General features: G+C 43.5%; 1 protein-coding gene across 1 annotated transcript in view; it reads left to right on the top strand.

Annotated features, from left to right (window-relative positions):
* KLHL29 (kelch like family member 29) overlaps positions 1 to 22,678 on the top strand; it is a 331,050-nt gene that overhangs the window by 1,088 nt on the left and 307,284 nt on the right. The window lies entirely within an intron of this gene.

Genomic DNA, 22,678 nt, shown 5'->3' with positions numbered 1-22,678 from the left:
GCACCTTGTGGGTGCCAACGTGTTTGCGGGGCGCGGAAAGGAGAGCGTACCGGGATGGTGGGGCGGCGAGGATGTGGGGTTGGGTGGGGAGGGGTTGTTTATGTGCGGGATAGTGTGGACTGGGAGATGTGTGGTGTGGTAGAGTGGGCTTGCGCCCTGACTGCCGCGGGAGGTGCCGGCTGGCAGAGGGCTCACGTCCGGGTCTCTGTGGCCTGGAGCGGGCCGAGAGCGCGAGGGTCATCTGCGATCGCGGCGCGGGTGCGGGCTCTAGGCAGTGCGGGCCCCGGGCCCCGAGGGAGGGGAGCGCTCGCCCGGGGTCGAGAGAGCAGAGTCGAGATCCCGGATAGGTACGAGGCAGCTCCCAGGTCCGAGGCAGCTCCCGGGCAGGTCAGGTCTGCGTCGGCCGGGGAAGGCGGGGACGCGCCGCCTTGCCTGCTTGCCTGCCTGCAGCCAACGGTGATGGGGCCAAAGCGCGAGTCTCGGATGCCTGGGTCCGCCAGCGGAGAAGCCAGTTGTGGTTCCTGGGCTCTGAAACCCAATGGCAGGCACGGGTCAGTTGGCGGGTCCCTAGGGATGCTGATGGGTGAGGAGCCGCCGCCTCTTCCATCCCTGCCGCTCTGCAAACGCTCTCCTGGCTCCCTACGGTGCTTGCGCCGCGGCTAGCCCGGGGCGAATCGTGGACGCAGGTATTTATGTAGCATTAGGGGAGACCTCAGCGCTGGAGGGACCGGACCGCTGAGGACGCCCAGCTGCAGCTGCCCGTGAAACTTCCACTTCTTCGGCTCAGGGACAGTCAGGCTCCACTATTGCAGGCGCCAGCCTCTCCCCAGCCGAGCTTCGCTGGGATTCGGACTCCTCTTGCGGTGATAAATCTGTCCTGGTTACAGCTGTATTTACCCTAATTTCAGTCGCTTTAAAGTCATCTGTCTAGTCACTTAAGAGTTCCTTTTCTTGTTGTGTGGTCTTATCTCCAGCTCAGCCCTGGGACGGCAGATTTAAGGAATTATTTTGGTTTAGGATGAATGACAGCAGATTTAATTAGCCCACCTCATTCGTGATGTTTTTTAAAAATTACAATGGAAAGTGCAAAGCTACTCTTCTGGAGTGGGCATGATGAACAACTTTATCGATTGTTCCTCGCGACTCTAGGCCAAAACGTTGTTGGATAATTCACAGGTGAATACTTTAAAGGCTGGTTGGCATGCCTGTGTTTGAGTAGTCATATATTTCAGGCATTTATACAAATATGAAGCTATGTGCCACTGATGAATATAGTCTCCATCCTGTACACTCTTCTGAGTGCACTTGATTTATCATCCTGCTATAAATCAGAGAATTACTAGCATATGTGCCCTTAAACTCTATATAAATTTAATGGCATTTAAATTGGTTTATGGGCTGATGCATTTAACCAATTTTAATAACTTTTCCGCACAAGCATCTTATAAACCATATTCATTCATGATTAAGAAAAACATTTTCTTCTGTTCAGTCTCTCCATTTGTAGCACAGTTAACGAAAATTTATAGGTCTCCAACTTTCATTTGCAAGCAACAATCCAAAGGAAATACCTAGAGTTGTACTGAAATAAAATACCCTATGGTAGCCATGGTAACAAATAGATTAAGGGTTATTGGTTTTCATTTGTGTGTGATGGGAGGGAGGAATCTAGGTTGTGTCTTTTTAATTATGCTTCTAATGAGTGGTGGTCATACTTCAAGTACTCAGTGCAGGAGATAAGCCAAACTGAGAATTCAGTTCTGTGAGAGGTTTATTGGAACAAAGACTAGTAGAGCCCTGGAGAATGACTTCTGCTAAATGCAGCTCCTCATATCCAGGAAGCAAATAGGTAAAACCTTTTTTATTTTTCAAGTAGATAAATGAGAATTGAGTTAGTCCCTTTAAAAGTAGAAAATTTATTTTCCTTATGAGCTCTTACCAAAGGAACCTTTCAATCTGGCCCATGTTTTCTAGGAATAAACATGTTAGAAGTGTGGATGTTGGTGTGGATTGAGTGTCACAGTTGTTATCAACACCTGTCAGTCTAAGTGAGGCATATCATTAGTCTATTCAAATCTTGCTTATTTTAATATTCATGCATTTCCATGGTGATCCATTCCATTTTTGTTTACTTAGTCAACCTTATAAATCTTTGGTATCAATTCAGTTGTACCATCTTTTTTTCTTTCATTTATCAATTGATTTGGCTGCAAATCATTCCCATTTTAAAATGTTTCTTTTTTTTCCCCCCCTTCTGCTAGTTCCCAAAAGTTTACACTATTGCTGATTGCATACAGATAACACCACTGAGCTAATGTAGTTTTTTGCATCTCATTTGATATGTGTGTATGCATGGGTTTTTTCTTCTTTTTTCTTCCAGCAGGCTTACCTTAAAGCTTTCTGACTTTTTGGCCTGGAGATGTCAATCCAACCCAGCAGAATTGACTAAAGGTTTCCCTCCCTTCTTCTTTCCTTCCCTCCTTCCTTCTTTCCTTTCTACCTTTCTTCCCCTCCTATCCTATCATGGTTCAGGGATTCTTTATGTCTTCAGTTATATCTGGCTCAACAGACTTTTGGACTTTGTATATTAGAACAAGCCCGTCGTCCTAGGATCTTGTCTCATTCAGTAGTAGCCAAAGACAGAAGGTTCTGGAACATCAGATTATTTTTCCAAATACAGTATATGTTTACTCACAGTGTATAGTATCTCTGGGATCACGTAACATTGTAAGTTCACTGCACAGGCAGCTTTGCTTAAATGCAAGTGATGATTTTGCTCACCCGCTTTCAACTTTGCTTTCTAATGATGCAGTCCCATGCTAATCATACCCTGTATATTTCAGAAATATCAAGGCAAGCATTAGCACGCCACTGACTTATTAGGATCAGGAGAAATAATTGGAGCACTTAAGTTCAAAGTCAGATGGAGAAACGGAATTATAACCAATCTTGTGATTCTATAATCGGTCAACTAAGTGCTTACTTGAGGGGTAGGAGCAGGAATAAACACCATGCATAAGAAATCCAGCCTTTGGTTGCAGTGGGTAAGGCTAAACCAAAGCAGAAACCATGTAGGTTTTACTAGAGAATAAGAGATATGTTTGTGGGAAATTCCCTGGTGATCCAATGCTTAGAACTTGGTGCTCTGACTGCCAAGGGCCCAGGGTTTGCTCCTGGTCAGGGAATTACAATCCCACAAGCAGCACAGCAAAAAAAAAAAAAAAAAAAAAGGAGAAAGAAAGAAAAGAAATCTCTTTGTGGACAGATAAATCACGTATAGAGCCAAATGTTTAGAAACTGGGAAAATGTAGTTTGTACAGATAGTCTTTTGTTATTACTTAGGAAATCAGGATTTATCTCCTAATATGCTAAAAAAAAAATAGTCTTAATAATTTGGTTAAGCAGAAAAAGTGTGTCAGAATTCTTTACCTGCCTTCTGAGATCAGGATCACACTGAAAGCAAACTGATTCTTTCTACAACAGCTACCAGCTTACTTTCCTGAAGTCCTAGGTCAGAAAGGAAATCACTTGAAAAAAGGGAAATTGAAACTGCAGAAAAAGATGAGGTATGTTGATCATTGGAAGGAGCAATACAATTAATTATTTGTGAAATGAACTTTACAGCTTGGGGCATCTCCACCTTTAGGAAGGGAAAGGGAAGATTTCTCATTTGCCACCAGAGAAGATATTTGCATGAAATTCACATGGTTCAGACTCTGGACTCTGTAGCAGTTGATGATTCAGAAGCTAGAACAGGAATGGCAGAGCGTTGTATACGGAATCAGGTTTGGGCCAAGAGGTCAGCTCCCTAAACATTTAAAGGCTGCCGTTGGCCCCACTGGCATCAATTTTTATAATTCTTTTCTAGAGTTTTGACATATTAAAATCACGGACTCTTTTAACAATATGTTAATATATGTGTGGGTGTGTAGGCTTTCCTGGTGGCTCAGCGGTAAAGAACCTGCCTGCAATGCAAGAGATGTGGGTTCAGTCCCTGGGTCCGGAAGATCCCCTGGAGACGGGAATGGTAACCTACTCCAGTATTCTTGCCTGGGAAATTCCATGGACAGAGGAGCCTGGTGGACTATGGCAGCAGAAGTCAGACATGACTTAGCAACTAAACAACAACAACAATAATGTTTGTGTGTATATATATGTAATATATATATATAAATATATACACATACATATATACAAATATATATTGCATAAAATGTGTATATACACACACATATACAAATAAATATTCTACTACTTTACTTTTTAAAATAGTGGTAAAAGGAAACACATAACATAAACTATATCATCTTTACCATTTTTAAGTGTACAGTTCAATATTGTTAATATTTTTGTGCAATGGATATCCAGAACTTTTTCATCATGCAAAACTGACCCTCTATACCCATGAAGCGTCAACTGCCCACTCTCCCTCCCCTACTTTCTGTTCCTATACATTTGACTACTTTGATGGCTCATATAAGGAGAAATCCTACAGTGCGTGTCTGTGAACATGGGTGGGCATACATCTCTTCACAATCCAGCTTTCAATCCTTTGGCATATATACCCAGACAAGGGAGTGGTGGATTCTTCTACTTTTTCACAGATGTGTGACATTGATCCTCTGTTGAAGAGAGATGGTAAAAATGCAGTCCACAGAAGACAGTCAGAGGAAGAATGCAGTAGATTTGCTCTTCCCTTTCTGTGTGTACATTTCCTCACAAATCTCTCCAATCTCTTTTCTGTTTTGCTTTTAGGGCTTGTGTGACTTACAGCGATATGGCATAGTGGCTAAAGGAATGGGCTTAGTGTCAGAGTTGAAGTCTAGTGCCTGGTGCCTACTAGCTGTGTGACCTTGGAAAGATCCTTAATCTCAGTAAACCTCCGTTTTCTTTTATGAAACTGGAGGGAATCATCGTGGCCAAGATAACTGCTAAAACCTGCCTCACAGTGTCCAACCTCAAGAAGTACTCTAGAAAGGAGAGCTTCGGTGACAGAGGCAGTCATGATGGAGAAGGCAGCAGCAACCCCTGGAGCTCTCAGAGACCATAGACAGCTCTCCTGTTAAATTTGATCATAAACATTTTCATAATATGCCAGGGTATATATAAATATATTGTATTCTGTGAGTTTCACTACCAGAACTTATTCTGAAAAAAGATTTGCATCACAATTACAATTGTTAAAAATATCCTTGAGTGGATTTGATATGTGAACTTTTAATTCCATTTTTAGTATCATAATTTTAGAGTTGATGTGGATTTTAGAGGTCAACTAATCTGCCTATTATTCAATCATCAAACCTGTATCAAGCCCCAATAATATAATAATAACAGCTTCCAGTTATGGCTGCCCACTGTATTTTAGTACTTTACATACATTACCTCTAATCCTCATATCAATGCTGCAAGATAGGGATTATCCACACTTTTACAAGTGAAGATGAGGCTCAGAAAGGTAATCAACTGGCCCAAGGCCATGAATCTAGCTATACTGTACATCCAAGTTTGAGCCTAGATCTATCAACTACCAATCTGTCTTGTCTTTTCTTTTCAAGCTGTGTGTGTGTGTGTGTGTGTGTGTGTGTGTGTGTGTGTGTGTGTTTGAGACTCCAGACTGTGTCTCGATGCATTCACACCACTGTGTGCATGCTGAGTTGCTTCAGTCGTGTCCAGCTCTTTGTGACCCTATGGACTCTAGCCTGCCAAGCTCCTCTGCCATGGGATTCTCCAGGCAAGAATACTGCAGTGGGTTGCCATTTCTTCTTCCAGGAGATCTTCCCTATCCAGGGATCAAACTCACACCTCTTATGTCTCTTGCGTTGGCTGGTGGGTCCTTTATCATTAGTGCCACCTGGGAAGCTCATTTGCACCACAGCACACTGCCTATTATGTACCAGGTACCACGTTGTCTGTGCCAATTAGCATTTTAAATGAAATAATTCTACTCGAGGGATTGTGAGCTTTAATAAGAATATTGACCAGGTCCAACATTCACAGTACTTTGGGATTTGCCTACCTGCTTTCATTTACTCTTACTCCTGGAATGCTGAGAAAAAACTTTTAGATGCTTTTGAATGACATCTGTTTCCATGCTGATCCAGTGTAATAAACAGCAAATTGAGGAGCAGAAACAATGTAGAAAGGATTAAGGATACATTTAGGACCACCAAAGATTGATCTGGGCATGTTTGTTTTGAGTCCCAGTACCGAATACAGTGCCTGGCACAGAACTTGATAGAAAAACTATTTGCCTGGATCAGTTTATGCCCAGAGAAGGTGTCAGGTAATAGACATCAAAGGCTGCTTTTTGGATTACCTTTCACTCAGTCGCTGTGTCGCTGTATCTCCACAGTTTTACATTGTGTGGAATTTTAGATGCTATATTTGGGCATCTATCTATTAAATATGTTTGTTGATGAATTATAACTGATCTAAATGGAATCTTTAAGGATTTATGACTTGAGACTTTGAAGACTAATTTTCTTGGAGCTGCTTCTTTCCCGTGCTAACTTGAATTTATTTGGCACTTGTGAGAATCGTGCAGAGTCCGTCCTAGTCCGTCCTTCATGATACACTTACTTGTGAGGTGTTGTCCCCACTGAGATTTTTAATTTGTGGCATTTCATAAATGTGTTGTTTTAAGGAAAAACAAAATGCCTCACAATCATAGAGACCACCGTAAAAGGGCAATAACACTGTATTTTCCAACTTTTTCTGGCCTATTTTAATTCCTTATTTTAGTGGGGGCAGGGTGAAGGATTTTTTGTGTGTGTTTGTTTATTTTGGAGATGGATAAGAGGATATGAATACAACCTGGGGCATATACCACGAAAATGTGTTTTCTCCCTGTTTGAACTCTTCTAACCCTCACCCAGCCAAGGAATGACTTCTCCAGTTTTAGATTCACTGTGAGAAGGCATGGCTACCATGCCTCTGATCAAACCTGTAACTGAGGAATCAGGCAGGGAATGATGCTGGATGAGGAACACCCAGCAGGTGTTCTGGGGTGGCTGGGTACCAGCCTGGCCAGCTCCACCACCTCTCCCTGCCTCACTCCTGGGCTTGTTTCTACCCTCAAGGAAAAATCAGGCAGGAGGTTTTCTTTTTCTTCAGGCATCCCTGCAAAGCTCTTCGAAGCCGGGTCAGAAATGGAGACGATGAGGCAAGAGCAAACAGAAGGGCTCTCTCTTGTCTTGCGAAAAGCAAAAACTAGTCAAAGGCTTAGACCAAACAGTTGCCAGATCATCCGTGTTTTCCTTTTGGATATTTATAAACATTTTGAGAAGTGGTGGGGAAAGGTGAAACATGAATTTTAGAACAAAACAAAAACTTACCTTTCTCTTTTATCTCCTCTTTTCATATTTCCAGCTTTAAGCATATGCTTTTGGATCAAAACTGCAGCTGAACTTAGCTTCCTAAGGAATTTTAATGATACATTCATTTTTCTGAAAGTTCTAAATGAGCATAGACTCGGTCTATTTACTGAGCAGGTATGATGGAGAGAACCATGCCTTTCACACGGCATCTCATTTGTTGCTCACCTTGTGATGTAGGTAACATTATTCCCATTCTGCAGATTAGTTCTGGAGAGACGAAGCATTTGCCTAATGGGTGCAAACACGGGTGGCTGGATAGGTTACAGCGATGCACAAGCCTAGCCTCCAGGTGACTGCCAACCTCTGAAGAAGGGAGAGAGCCTGTGTTCCCTTTCATACAGAATATAAACTGATTATTAAAATAACAGAATATACACACACTTAGCCACATTACTCACATTATTATACCACAGTTGACATAATAAAGTGAGGTCCAGCTAATTTTATTTTAAGGCTTGAAATAAACTTGGAAGTGAGACCCATTAGTACGATTTCAGATTCCTTCACACTTAACCTCACTGCCATCATCATTTGTAAAACTCAACAAGTGTTCGATTCTGAGTTTATCTTGAAGGCTTAGGTCTAACTGACTGCTTTTCTATGTGGTCAAAGGCTTCTCAGGGTGCCCCCGACTTACACGGATAAGAATCAATTGTGTGAGGTTTCAATGGCTTCCCGTTTACAGCGCTCAGAACAATATCAAGCATATTATAACTGTAGTCCGTGTGAACATGTGGGTTGGTTTCTACTCCAGATCGTGTGAACAAGTGGCTCTTTCTGGATTCCCTTGGGAATCACAACCTCCTTTTGGCTTTGGACTTCGCACGTGTTGGCTTCTCACTGTTTGGATGCCCTGAGACATGACCCCAACCATGAGTTCCCAGTCTAACCCAGAAGCCTGTGGCATGTGGAGAGCAGGTGGAGATAGTGAGGGGACAGTCCAGCATTTCTTTCAGAACAGAGAAATTCTGAAAGACCACAGGGGAAGAACCTGATCATGAAGGCTGCCGCAAGCATCCACAACACGATTCCACGCAGCCACTTAGATTGGTTGCCTCTGCCACTGTCCAGGCTGTCCAGGCCAGTAGAAAATGATGCTCCAGGCCTGGTCCTCTGATCGGTGCTAGGTCACAGATTGGTTACCAGTCTGAGACAAGATAAAATGGGAAGGAGCATTTAGAAACTTCTGTCACACTTGGCACTCGCTTGACAGCGTAGCCCTTGGCTTCTCTCCCTGAAGGTGTGGACCAGTCTGGGGCCACGTCAGACTCCCTTGCGTGTTGCCAAGAGAGCCGTGTGTGGTGAGAGCTGTGGGTAAGCATTGCATGCTAAGACTGCCTTTCAGTTCTTAACAGATGGGCGATACAAATAAAACCCAAAAACCTGGGGTCTTTCACCACAGATAGGGGAAGAGGGCAACACGAGAGCCTAGACGTACTTGTCCTGCCAACCCACAGGCAGTGCTTTTTTCCTAAAGCTCCCATCTAGAATCCCTCATCAGTGAGGCCAGCCTCGCCTCCTTTGGGACAACAGGCAGACTGAATTGTAGCTGGTCTGATGGTGCTCACTGTACCAGGGACAGCTGCCTGGTCTGCTCTGTCCTGTCCAGGAAACGATTGCCATGTCGGGGGGTGCTGTGACGAGGGGCTCCTCCTCTGTGTTTGTGTGCATCTCCAATTAGCTCTCTGATGCTGAGTGAGAGCTTGAGGGTCTTAGCACAAGAAATATGAGGCCCTTTTGTTGCAGTTCTGCACTATTCTGATTTCATAAGCCATGCATAGGTGATTTTGCCATTGAATTCACTGATTTGGTTGCGGTAGGCTATTTTGCCATTGAGCTCACTTGTTTGGTTGATCTGAAGAAGTATAAGATGACCATGCTCTGATTCTGGCTCTCCAAACCAAGAGGTCAGGGCCACGGCATCTGGGAAGTGTGTTACATTTTGGAAGCCGTGTCAGTGAGACCCGGAGGCTGCAGGCAGCCTGTGTGTCTGGCTGATCTTGCTAGCGAAGAGCCTGCTGTACGCAGAGCACTGTAATCTATTCGGTTCATGCTGCTCCAGCCAGCTTTAATCATCAAAACTTAAATAATATTCAAACTGTGAAAGGAACTTTTTTCTTGCTGAAACCTGGGTGTGCCAAGTAGAAGCTCCGAAGCTTCTCAACTTACCGATCTATGGCCACACATTGCAGGAAAAGAAAAAAAAAAAGAGCACCGGGGTGGCTTCATGCACTGTGGAAGAAAATGCCTTTCTCCACAATTAAATGGTACTGGGATCTGACATTTCCTCCTTTACCCCAGAGGAGGAAAAAAATGATTTTTATGGAAACTGTGGTTTATGGAAGTCCCTTTTTCCCCTCTCCACAAAATCACCACCTCTCTCTTTCACCGGCCCCAGGTCTCTATGAGGGTGCTCTGGGACCCCTGGGGCAGAAGTCAGGCCATGCAGAAGCCCATGGGGTTTTCAGGAAGGAAGGGACGTGGGTTGTGTGACATGCTGGAAGACACCAGTGACTGGGACATGAGGGAAGGTCACCGGCAGCAGTGGAGAGACTAGTAAGAAAGCAGCTGGGACTACTGCCTTGCTGAGATAAAGCCACAGGAACCGAACCGTCCTCTGGTGGCAATGGTTTCAGCCCTGGGTTTCCAGATGGGCTGTGGTGACAGCCCTTGCCTCTCCCCTGCGCTCTCCCTCATATCCCCAAGCAAAAAGGGCATTCCAGAGCCGCGACCCTGCTCAGGCTCCTACCTCAGAATTTAAAACTTCTCTCCCAGATTCTGCAGAAACCACAGAAAGCCCTCTTTGTTGGGGAAGGCTCCTGGGGAGGCTGTGGGGGACGGGTGGGCGCCCACTGGACTGTGAAATTGCGATTGGAGAGCTGTAGCTGCCAGCTGTTTTTATTCTAGGTAAGCCTCCCTGGACGTCTGATCTTCAGAAGCATTTTTTGATATCTGGAAGAGACACCTAGGCCAGGTATGGTCTCCTTGGTCCTAGGGAAAGGGTCCTAGGAAAAGCAGTTCGCCTGTCTGACCCTTGGCTCCTGTGCTGTGTTACCTAGGAGCCACTGGGGACAGGGACAGGGACATGAGATTGACCTCTAGGGACTGAGCATGTGACAGTGGTGGGGACGAGACTGGATTCTCAGTCCTGCGTGCATGTGTGCTAAGTCGCTTCAGTAGTGTCCGAATCTTTGAGACCCCATGGACTGTAGCCCGCCAGGCTCCTCTGTCCATGGGATTCTCCAGGCAAGAATATTGGAGTGAGTTGCCATGCCCTCCTCACTCAGTCCTGCACATAGTTACAAATAAAACTTATTTACTTTCAACTCAACAACAAGCGAACAGCTTGATTTTAAAAATGGGCAAAGGACGTGAACAGACATTTCTCCAAAGAAGATATACCAATAGCCAACCAGCCCATGAAAAGATGCTCTGTATCACTAATCATTAGGAAAATGCAGATCAAAACCATGAGATAAGATAACTATAATTCTTTAAAAAATAGAAAACAAAAAGTATTGGTGAGGATGTGGAGAAATCAGAACACTGATGGTTTTTGGTGGTGGCAATATAATGGTGTGACCACCAAGGAAAACAGAATAGAGGTTCCTCAAAAAATTAAACATAAAGTTATCATACAATTCTGTAATTCTGCTTCTGGGTAAATATCCAAAAGAAGTAAAAGCAAGGACTCAGATATTTGTACACCCACACTCATAGCGGCATTATTCACAGTAGCCAAAAGGCAGAAGCAACCCGAGTATTCATCCATGGATGAATGGATAAATAAAATGTGTTATACAGTGGAGTATTAATCAGCCTTAAAAAGGAAGAAAAGTCTGACACTTGCTGTGACATGGTTGAACCTTGAAGGCATTATGCCAAGTGAAATAAGCCAGTCATAAAAATATTGTTTGAGGATGAGATGGTTAAATAGCATCTCATGGACATAAACTCTCATGGACTCAATGGACATAAACTTGAGCAAACTCCAAGTGATGGTGGAGAATAGGGAAAGCCTGGCATGCTGCAGTCCATGGGGTCGCAAAGAGTCAGACACAGCTTAGTGACTTAACAGCAAATTGTATGATTCTACATATATGAGGCACTTAGTAATCAGATTTATAAAGACAGGACAGAGAATGGTGGTTGCCAGAGGCTGGGGGAGAGGGGAATGAGGAGCTGTTGTTTGGTGGGCACAGTTTTAGTTTGGGAAGATAACAAAGTTCTGGAAATGGATGGTGATAATATTTGGACAATACCCACTCCAGTACTCTTGCTTGGAAAATCCCATGGATCGAGGGGCCTGGTGGGCCGCAGTCCATGGGGTCGCTAGGAGTCAGACACGACTGAGCGACTTCACTTTCACTTTTCACTTCCATGCATTGGAGAAGGAAATGGCAACCCACTCCAGTATTCTTGCCTGGAGAATCCCAGGGACGGGGGAGCCTGGTGGGCTGCCGTCTATGGGGTCGCACAGAGTCGGACACGACTGAAGCGACTTAGCAGCAGCAGCAACAGCAGTGTGACTGTATTTAATGCTGCCGAACTGTACACCTTACTGGTTAAAATGGTAAATTTTATGTTATATGTTTTTACCACAATAAAAAGAAGAGATTCTAAACTGGCTCTCCTAATAAATTCTTTAAATCATTTGCTTAGAGGCAAAAAGTCACTCACTTTAACAGTTCAACAATTTGTATACCTTAGCCTTTGCTGGGCATTGTATGTATTATTATATACGTATGTGTTTTATTTGAGGTGTAACAGTTGAGGCAGCACAATAAAATCCACAGACCATACGTGTTCAGTTCACTGAGTGTTGATAACTGTATATACCTCTGGAGCCACCATCCAAAGGAAAATGTAAAACATTTCATCACCCCAAAAAGTTCCCGTGTGCCTCCTCTAAGCAAGCCCCCTTCTCCTGAACATTTTCTGATGTCAGTCACCAGAGATGAGTTCTGACTGCTGTGTGACTCCGTGTGAATGGAAGCATGTAGTATATACCCTGGTACCCACTGGTTTCACTCAACCCACCCCAGGCGCGATTTATCCATGTTGACATTCCCCCAAGTAGTTCTTTCTTTATTGCTCAATAGGGTTCCATGGCATGTACCAGAGTTGGTGTGTCCACTCTCCTGTGGACGGACATTGAGTGTTGCGGTGTCTGGGGACAGCTGGCAGCAAGTGAGGGTGTTAGCTGGCCAACTGGGAGTATCCCCGTGAGTTGGGGTTGTCACACAAGCTCTCCATGCAGGGGGTTTTCTGCAGGACTGGCAGCTTCCCCAGAGTTGAACCACCTCCAGGTCGTGGCGTTTGGGTGATTTTCACTGAAAGCGTGACACCCGGTAGACCAGATGCTCCTGTGGCTGCTGGACAAATTTTTCCCTTAAAGGCACATCATGCAGGAAGTTGAGTATCAGGAGACTGTGTGGTGACTCTGCTGTGAAGACAGGAGGTTGGCAGATGGCCTTAAAGGTCAGTGTCTCTGAGCCATGATTGTACCTTCCTAGCCCAAGCAGCCACCTGTAGAACTGACCAGATGCCAGGGGTAGGGACAGAGAATAGGGCTGGGCTGATCGGTCCCCAGCTCGGCCCCTTCCTCTGTGGTTTGCAGCCTTAGGGCTAGTTGACATGTTTTTTCTGCCACAGTACGAAGGCCTTTAGTATGAGAATTCTGTCGTTAGGGTGACCTTGCCCTCTCTGCTGTGACCCATTCTCAAGTGAGTGTGTAGTCTGACTCTGAGATCAGTGCCGTCCCCCACATCCACATTTCTGGGCAGCATCTCAGCTCCTGAAGTAGTAGTGAGACCTTGTGCTCGAGAGCCGTGGCCTTCACTTCCATATGGGTCTGAGCTCAGCGTCTTAGCAGGGCCACCTAGGAATGATGAAATCTTGGGCAGGTTACTTCATCTCTTGGAACAGAGCCACCTCGTATAATAACACTAATAATAGCTTTGCTGCTCTACGCACCGCCTCTAACAGGCCTGTAAGTGGGGGGCAGGGTCGTTCCTGCCTTGCAGGAATTCAGACAAAGTTCATCTGTGTGAAAGCTGAGTTCATCTGCCTCCCCTACGTCCACATTCCTGGGCAGTGCCTCACTGCATGATGTAGACGATGCAAGGATGGTGTGTAGGTGGCAGCCGGGGCTGTCGCCTCCAGGAAAGAACTGTTGGGACACAGGGCTGATAAGGGTGAGCATGGTCACTGGGAAGCACCACCCCACTCCCCTACCCCTCCACCCCCAAGCAGGCAGCTGGAGGACCTCCCAAGGCAGGTGTGCTGATGACGGTCACCCTCCCTCTGTCCAAGTGCCTCCCTCTGAACACCCAGGACCCCCATCCCCAATCTACCAGCTTACAAGCCCAATTCAGCTAATGAATCTACTCTGCCCTGTGAGGAGTAACCCTAGATGGCCAGCCTAGGTCTGCACTGTGATTTCTAAAGGATGCATTGCTCTAAATTCACCTCTGAGAGATGCTGGCACAGCTGTGGGGTGCTTGGGCCCTGTGTTGCTGTGGTCAGCTCCCTGGCCAGAACCCACAGGGCTCATGCTCCCGGGACAAGGGAATGGGGCCTGGCGCCTATCTCAGCAAGTCAAGGCCTGATGAGTTATGCCCACCTACCCATGGGTGCAGGGAGCTGGGTCCCCCACGTGGCTGGGGAGTAAGAAGATGCATTGGGGACAGAGGAGCCACTCTGCCAGCCTGAGTGCCCTTGGCTCCGCACTCCCCTCTTCCATCTCTGGAAGGTTTGCCCATCTCTGCCCAGTTCAGATCCTTCCTATCCTTCACGGCTTCCTCTAGGAGGAGCCTATGGCCCAGGTTCTCCATGTAACCCCCTCTTAAGCGTCTCCAGCCGACTGCTCCTGGGGGATTGAGCACCTCCCCTTCTGTTTATATCCCTCTGTTGATTTTCCTCTTAGAGTGTAGGGCAGTGACGGACACACATCACAGTTTGATCGAGTGAGGCCCAGAGGAGTGCCGTCTAAGACATGCCAGTGAGAGGCAGAGCTGGGACTGGAGCCCCAAATTCTAGAGCATGGAAACAGCATCATGAGGGGTGGGAGCCTCGGGTCTGGGCGGGAATCCCCTCCTGTGAATTCCGTGCTGCTTCAAGCCATGCTGGGTGACAGAGTGCAAACCCCGGGGAATTTTCTCTTTTGGTTTTTGTCACAAGCAAGCAGAAATGACTTCCTAAAACGTGTGACTAGATAAGGGATCCCTTCTCTGGGATGTGAAATGACTGTGCATTCAAATCTGAGCCACAAAAGATGATCTTCACTCCCGTTTTTTTGCACACCACCCACAGACCTTCCCAGGATGCTAACTCACATGCTCATCTTGAGGCCCCGGGCCTTGGGGTCCCTGGTGAAAGCCCAGTGTTTCCCAGCTGTTGCCATGTACCCCCACCCACCTTCTTTCTTCTCCCCCGACCCGGGTTTGTGTCTCCCCTCTGCCCAACGATGAACCCAGACAGCCTGGTTTGTCTCAGGGACTATCTGTCTTCACAGTACGTGTTTGAGTGCTGGGGTAGGGTTGGCAAAGAGATGGCATGAAAAACATTCCTTGTGTTCAGATCAGGAGACAAGGGAAAATACAGAACACTTCTTTGGGCTTTGAGAACAAAATTCTTTAAGCGACTTATCATTGTGAGTTTGTTTAGCGTGAAAACCCTTTTTTAAAAGGAAACTTTGTTAATGAAAAGAAACCAAGGACATATTATATATATATACTATGATGTCAAGTATGTTAAAAAAAAAAAGAACGCAGAACAAATGACTGAAAATGTGCCATAATGTTAACAGTAGTCATCTTTCTGCTTTTAAAATTCTACTTAAAATTTTTCCAGCTTAAAAATAGATTTTTAAAAAACCTGTCAGCATATTTATCATAAAATAAAAGCTTATTTAACAGGGGAAAGAAATTTAACTATGTAAATAAGGTTAATTTTTGCCACCTGCCACTGTGAGCGATGTGTTTGTGTACATGCCCACACAAATAGCAATGAAAACAGGAAAAGGACAGGCCACAATGTGGAGGAGATTTTTAAACAACCAGTTTTTTTTAAGGGAGGAAGGACCAAAATAATTTCATGTAATTCCATATGTAATAATCTTCACAGTGAATCTCAGACTCATCTTAAATGAACAATTCTCTCAAGGTTCTATTTCATCTTGTGGCTCCGGCAGGACCCAGGATTGGGGGGAGTCTCTCTTCTCAGAGATAGCTAAGCTAAAGCAGATGCTAAACCCAAAAAGCCTGTCTTGTTGCCTGCAAGCCGAGTGCCAGCCTTCTCAAATAACTGTGCCCCCAAGTGGTCACTTGTACCTGTAAATTACATCCAGCAAAAGGGTTGCAATTAACCAGATCCTGGACCACAGGGTTTATAATTTAATAACAACGGTGATGTCAGTAACACAGGACAAAAAGGAGTGAAAAAGGAAAAAGAAACCCAGAAAGAGAGAGAGTGAGTGTGTGTGCGTGTAGAGTAAAAGGGAATGATTTTCTGAATGTTTGTCTATCCCACGTCCTTCCAGAAAGAGGTGTGTGGGGGAGTGAGTGTGTGTGTGAGCAAGTGTGTGTGTCCACTAGCAGAGGAGACTGCCCAGAGCGGTGAGGGCGGCTGTGGGTGGAACCCTCCAAGAATTCAGGAGACTGCCCGTTTCTCAGGATGCTCCTCTAGGCCTTTGACAGCCTGCTTCTCTGCAGCAGTGGTTCCCTGATCGTCTCCTTGGCAGTCTGCCAGAGGCTCTAAGTGTACTGAGAATTGTGTTTTAATAGAAGGCTTTACCTCTGATACAGATTTAAAATGAGGAAGAAACTTTCTGTTCCTCAGCCAGAGCGAAATGCATTTTGCTGCTCGTGAAATGCTGGTGATTACAAGCTCATCTTACATAATTTTATTATTTTCAATTGCTGCCTGTCAATCTCAGGTGATGGTTTCCTGGGAGCAGAAAGGAGGCAGATTCTGGGCGATGATAAAAAAAAAAAAGCCACCCCGTCATTAGCAGATCGTACAGGAGTTTAGAAAGGAAAATAATTATCTTTGTGATGATGCTGTTCAAGATAATCAGAACCTGCATTGCTAAGTTAGACATGCAGAAGTGAGTCGAGTACTGTTTAATGGCCTTTTAGAAAATGCATTTCCACTTTAACAAAGGGTTGATATTTGGAATTTTTTTAAAAAACCTTTAAGTCTGATGAAGGAGTTCTCTTCAACAATCACGTTTTCAGAGACTATCGAGGTGGTCCACTGTCACGCCCACAAGAGGGCATTTTCTCATCAACTACAGTGAAAAAAAATGATTTGTTTTTGAAGAGAAGCTGAGAGGCACTGGGGGAGGAAAGTGTTAATCAGAAACTGGGGATGGAGAGCTGCTTGCAATTGAGTTGTATGTATGTTTCCACTAAATACGGCCTGCCAGTGCTACCGGCCAGGAATCCTGCTCAGTGTGTTTACTCTGATTTTAATGTCTTATTCCCAGAATGACTGGGCACCAGAGGAAACCTTTATAAGAGGTTTCTCTGGATACAAGATAACCACATGCTAGTATATAGCTAGTATGTAGCTAGAACTAATTCCAGAACTGGTATTTTACCCATCAATAACTCTAATACTAAATTTGATTTTCTAATATTTTAAAACTCTGACCAAAGTCCTCCTCCACCCTTTCCCGCTCCAAGGTTCTTCATTTGTTTAAAAGATATTTATTGAGCACCTACTACATGCATCAACAATGAACCAGGCCAAGACCTTATCTTCATGAGACATACATTCTCCATAGTGGGACAGCATTAAAAAAAAAAAAGCAAATGAATACTGGAATATAATCTAGATAATTATACATGATATGAGGGAAAATAATTGGGAAAAGGAAAGCTATGTGAGATTGGGTAGTTAGGAATCCTTCTCTAAAGGGCAACAAATAATATTCTAGTTCTGCTCAAAGGATGCCAGCACTGTTTAGATTACAAATGTAATAAAAATAAACTCCCTTCTTCAAAAAAGTTAGTTGCAATGTTTAGTATCTTATGGACCGTGAAATGTGATGAAAATAGGGGAAGCAACATGAAGTTGCCAGTTATGAGATTGTTAAACAAGTTTTTACAATTACCATCTACTCTTCACCCCATCTTTTCAAAAAAGTGATGAATGTTTTACCACTGAAGAGTAGGAAGGATGTAATCCCAGAAGATGGGAGAGTTGAATAAACTTAGTGTTTTAGAAAATTCACTCTTGAGTTTTGTCATTTTCCGTGGACTGTGAGGACTTCATCATAGACTAGTCCTGCTCATGGTAATTGTCTCCCCTGTCCCAGACCAGCCCAGGCTACGGAAGATACAGTTATGGCAGCTCTATTGGCACCAGTGAACATGCATAAGGCTCAGGAACAGAACATAGTGATGGCTTCCCACCCAGGGATTCTAGAATACTTGATAGGGAATTAAGCTCAAGACCTACGATGTCCCAAGAGACCCATGTGATAATTTCTAAAGCCAGGAGTCAAAGATCTACTTTGAAGACATGTTTTAAAAGGTCAGAGCTGAATGGACTGGGCAAATCAAGGAGGACTTCATGGGGGAGGTGAGCCTTCAACTTGGCCTTAGTGGGTAGATCGGTATGAGGAAGGGAGCCATAATGGGTGGTGTGTTCTTTTTTTGTTATTGTTCAGTTAATATGGAACATTTTTGGTAATAAAAGCAACACCCATTATGTAATATTTTCAGGTATGATGAAGTAGGTTGTTGTGCAATGGCTAAGTCATGTACAACTCTTTGTGACTCCATGGACTGCAGCACACCAGGCTTCACTGTCCTTCACTGTCTCCTGGAGTTTGCTCAAACTCGTGTCCATTGGATGAAGTAGGTAATAATCTCTAAAACTCTATAGTCTAGAGAGAGCTATTGTTAATATTTTATCATATTTTCTTCGAGTCTTCCTTTTGTTTTGAATTTTTACCATAGCTGGGGCCGTGTTGCCAATGAACTTTGCATCTTGCATTTTTAAACTTTATAGAGCACCTTTCCATGTCATGAAAAGTGATTCCCTAACATCAGAATACCCTACATGGTATGCTGTCATGTCTGCAAACTGGTTTACACAGCCATTCCACCCAGCAGGTGTACTTTTTTCCTATTATAACCCTCTGTGTATCATCTTGGTTCATAATTTTGGTGTCAGATAGATCTGACAAAGCCCAGAGTAACATTAGGCTCATCACGTTATTCACCCCGGCCTCTGTCTCTCACTTGTCACATGGAGATAATAGTATCAACCTCATGGTGTGGTTGTGAGAGTTACATGAGAGAATGTTTTGAGTATAATTCTAGAAATAGAATTACCGAGGTTTAATCTTTTAAAATTATATAATGTTCTAGTTAAAAGAATAATGTTCTTTATGGAAAATTTTAGCTAAAAGAAAAGCCATGCCTAATTTCATCACTAAAAGATAAAAACAATTAACATTTTAGAATCCATTATTTATCACTTTGAGTAGAATTGGGATGTACTATATATATATATATATATATATATATATATATACACACACACACACATATGTATAACTTTCTAATTAAAAGAATTATATATATATAATATATATTATATAACTATATATATACTATATATATATAAGTATATAAGTATAATATATAATATATAAAGAATTATATATATATATATATATATACACACACACACACACACACACACACACACACACACACACACACATGCGTGCATGCTAAGTCACTTCAGTTGTGTCCAACTCTTTGTGACCCCATGGACTGTAGCCTGCCAGGCTCCTCTGTCCATGGGATTTTCCAAGCAAGAATACTGGAGTGGGTTGCCATGCCCTCCTCCAGAGGATCTTGACCCAGAGATCAAACCCTGATCATTGTGTCTCCTGCATAGACAAGCAGGTTCTTTACCACTAGCGCCACCCGGGAAGCCTATATTTATATTTATATTTATTTATTTCCTGCTTTTTCCCATCTTAACCTTGTATTGATTTTCCATCATCATTACATATTCAGAAACATCTTAAAAGGCTGCATTTCATTATGTTCCATTATATTAATGTGCCATATTTTATTTAACTAACTTCCAATCGTTGGATATTTAGATAATGATTTGCTATTATAAATAACATAAAAACCAGCTGTTGTTAAACATAAATATCTACAGACATTTTGAATTATTTCCTTAAGATTACTTCGTAGAACAGGTCAGATCAGAGGTAGGAACATACAGAAGACATTGATCTGCACGGCCACATTGCCCCAACAAAGCCTGTGCTATTTACTCTCCCATAAATAGCACGTGAACACCTATTTTACTCCACGCTTACCTATGACAACTTTTAAAACTATCTCAGTCTCTTGGAGCTGTGAGTGATGGTATCTCGTGGTCTCAATTTGCACTCCCTTGATTACCTGTGGGCTGGAGCATTTGTTTCTGTGTTTATTGACATTCCTGTCCTTTGCCTGTTCTTCTGTTTATATTCATCTTTTTCTTATTGATTTGTAAGAGCTCTTTATGCATAAGAGGATATTAACCTTTTGGTGTCATGTTAGAAATATTTTTCCCAGTTCGTCATTTGTCTTTTAAATTCATTTATGGTTTCTGGATTGTATAGAAGCCTTTAATTTGTGTGTTGTCCTATTTGTCAGCCTTCTTCACTTTGATGTTTCCTCTCATTTTTTATGCTTGAAAAATCCTTTCCTCTCCCAGCCTTAGATATCTATTCATTCACATTTTTTTCTACCTGTGTCATTATTTCATTTTATAGATTCAAATTTTATCTGGTTCTAAGTTATCTGCTTTTGTTGTAAGATATAAGGTAGGAATTTAACTTTTTTCTTAATAGTTATGTGATCCTTTCAGTTCTGTTTATTGAATGAGCTTTTTTTCTCCCAGTTTGAAATGTTATTTCTCTTAAAGACTAAATTCTTATATTAGTGAGGGCATGTTTCCAGGCTGTTTATTCTGTTCTCTGACCTAGAACTATACCATGTTGTTATAATTCAGCTGCTTTTATATTATGGTTTAAAATCTGGTATACAGATCAACTACATTATTATTATTTTCCAAAATATTTTTAGCTACTATCTCCAACACATCTACTGGCCCAGGTAAACTTTAGAATCATTTTTAACAGCCTAAAAAATCTCCTGTTGACTCTTTTTACATGATACCATATGAATTAGATGTTGTCTATAAGTTGATTTATAAAGAGTTGACATCCTGACTGCAATATTGAGTCTGCTCATTCAAGAGCATGCTATTCCATTTACTTTCTCTCTTTCTGTTTATTTAAGTTTACTTTCATATCTCTCTGTAAACATTTGTGGTTTTCTTCATATGAGCTCTGCCCTGTTCTTTAAAACTTCATTTTTAGAGGCTACATACAGAGTGAGATCTTTCTATATTTTTCTAAGGAGTTATTTATTGCTGAGAAAGCTGTTAATTTTTATGTATTTGTTTTGTATCTTGCCAGGTTATTGAACTTTTTTTAAGTCTTTTCAAACATGCTTATCATTTTACCAAAAGATTGTATCTACCGCCAATAGTGTTTGGTAGAACTTATATTGTGTCCTATCTACCATTTCAATGAAATTTCTTTCTGATGCTGAGTCTGAGTCCACAACAAAATTTGTTTGGGGTGTACCATCTCGGCATGCAGTGCTTGTAGGCCTCTCCTGAAGGATGGACAACTTTAGTGACTCGGATGTGCTGAAAAGCTCAGTGTTCAGCTGGGAGTTTGGGGTTCACAGCCCTGCTTTGTGGGGGGTGAGAGGGACTTGCCATAAAGAACAATGTAGGAGCCAGCCATGGACATATGTCTCAGACCAATTGGGTAGAGTCTGCTGTTACTGATGTTAGGTTTAATTTCACCCTGGTGTACGCTCACAGCCAAACAAACCAGAGTGAAAGAAACAATCAGACACTACTTGCCCCATTGTTGAGCCCTGAAGGACACTCAAGATCTCCATTCACAGCACACAGACAGCCCCTCCAAGTGAGCAAAAACAGAATAATGCCGACCGGAAATATAGCCATCACATCCAGGCACTTGGTTCTCAGCAGCCCTACTGAACTTGACATTGTCATCTTCTCCAAATTAAGGCTTTCTGTCAGCTATGGGCAAGGAAAGGTTTTCTCCTCCCCGGCTTCTCCCGAGCATATGGCCGGGGGTGGGGGCGGAATCTCCCCACATCCCCACACAGACGGCTTGTGAATGTTCCGATGGTGTGCGTTTCCTCCGTTGGACAACTCTTCTTTTACTCTTTGATTTCTATGCCAGTTCCACAAGGTTGTTTTTCTCCCACTTGAAAATCTCCCTCCGAAGGATATGTTGCCATGAACGAGTCCTATATGTTGTAACTGTCTCCTGTGAAGCCAGACTGTAAAGCTTCTACAATAAACCCAGACCCATTGTTTGTGCTGCAGCAAATATCCAAGTGCTTTCTGCGTGCCGGGCATGGTACTTGGTGTTGGAACTCAACAAGGAGCAAAAACAGGCCTGAATCTTCCCCTCAAAGAGCTTCCAGTCCAGTGGGGGAGCCCGGCATTTACCAGTAGTTCAGACAGAAGGCAAACTGGACTGTAACAACAAGCCTCACTGCAATTTGGGTTCAGGGAGCCAGTGATGACTGAGCTGAGATTTACAGGGATGATTGACCTCAGGATTTAAAGGGAAGTTGAGCTAGGAGATGGGGGAAGAGGCATTGCAGGCAGTGGAGTCAGGTAGAATGTAGCCAGAAGAGGTGAGAGTATGACACTTTGCAGGAAAAATAGGAAAGTCAGAGAGGCTGGAGCTGAGAAAGCAAGAGGAAGTGTGGTCCAGGAGGAGCCCAGAGAATTAGGCAGGGAGAGAGCAGGCTGGGTCTTGCTGGCCGTATATGCAATCTCTGTCTTTATTGCAAGAGTGCTGCCTGACTTTGGTGGTTCTTAAGCAAGAGAATGGCATTTTCTAAACACTGGCCCTACTGCCATGCAGGAACCTGCTGAAGAGTGCTGAGGAAGATTATGGAGTTCAGGTCCGGGATGGTTGCCAGAGTCCAAGTGAGACCTGATGGTGCAGGGGGACAGAAGTGAATGAATCTGAGACACTTAAAAGGTGGAGGTGGGTGACCTCAGTGGTAAGTGGGATGTAGGAAAATAAAGGAAACGGATGTCTTAAGGGTGACACCGAAATTTCTGTTCCTCAGGTTGTATTGATGGCATTGGGAACGCTGGGAGAGGGCAGGTGTATTGGAGAAGATTAAGGTTTTTTTTTTTTTTTTTTTTTT

Source organism: Bos indicus, chromosome 11, assembly GCF_029378745.1.
Source record: "Bos indicus isolate NIAB-ARS_2022 breed Sahiwal x Tharparkar chromosome 11, NIAB-ARS_B.indTharparkar_mat_pri_1.0, whole genome shotgun sequence".
NCBI lineage: Eukaryota > Metazoa > Chordata > Mammalia > Artiodactyla > Bovidae > Bos > Bos indicus.
Note: the sequence above shows the minus strand (reverse complement) of the source record. Positions and strands in the feature narration are given on the sequence as shown.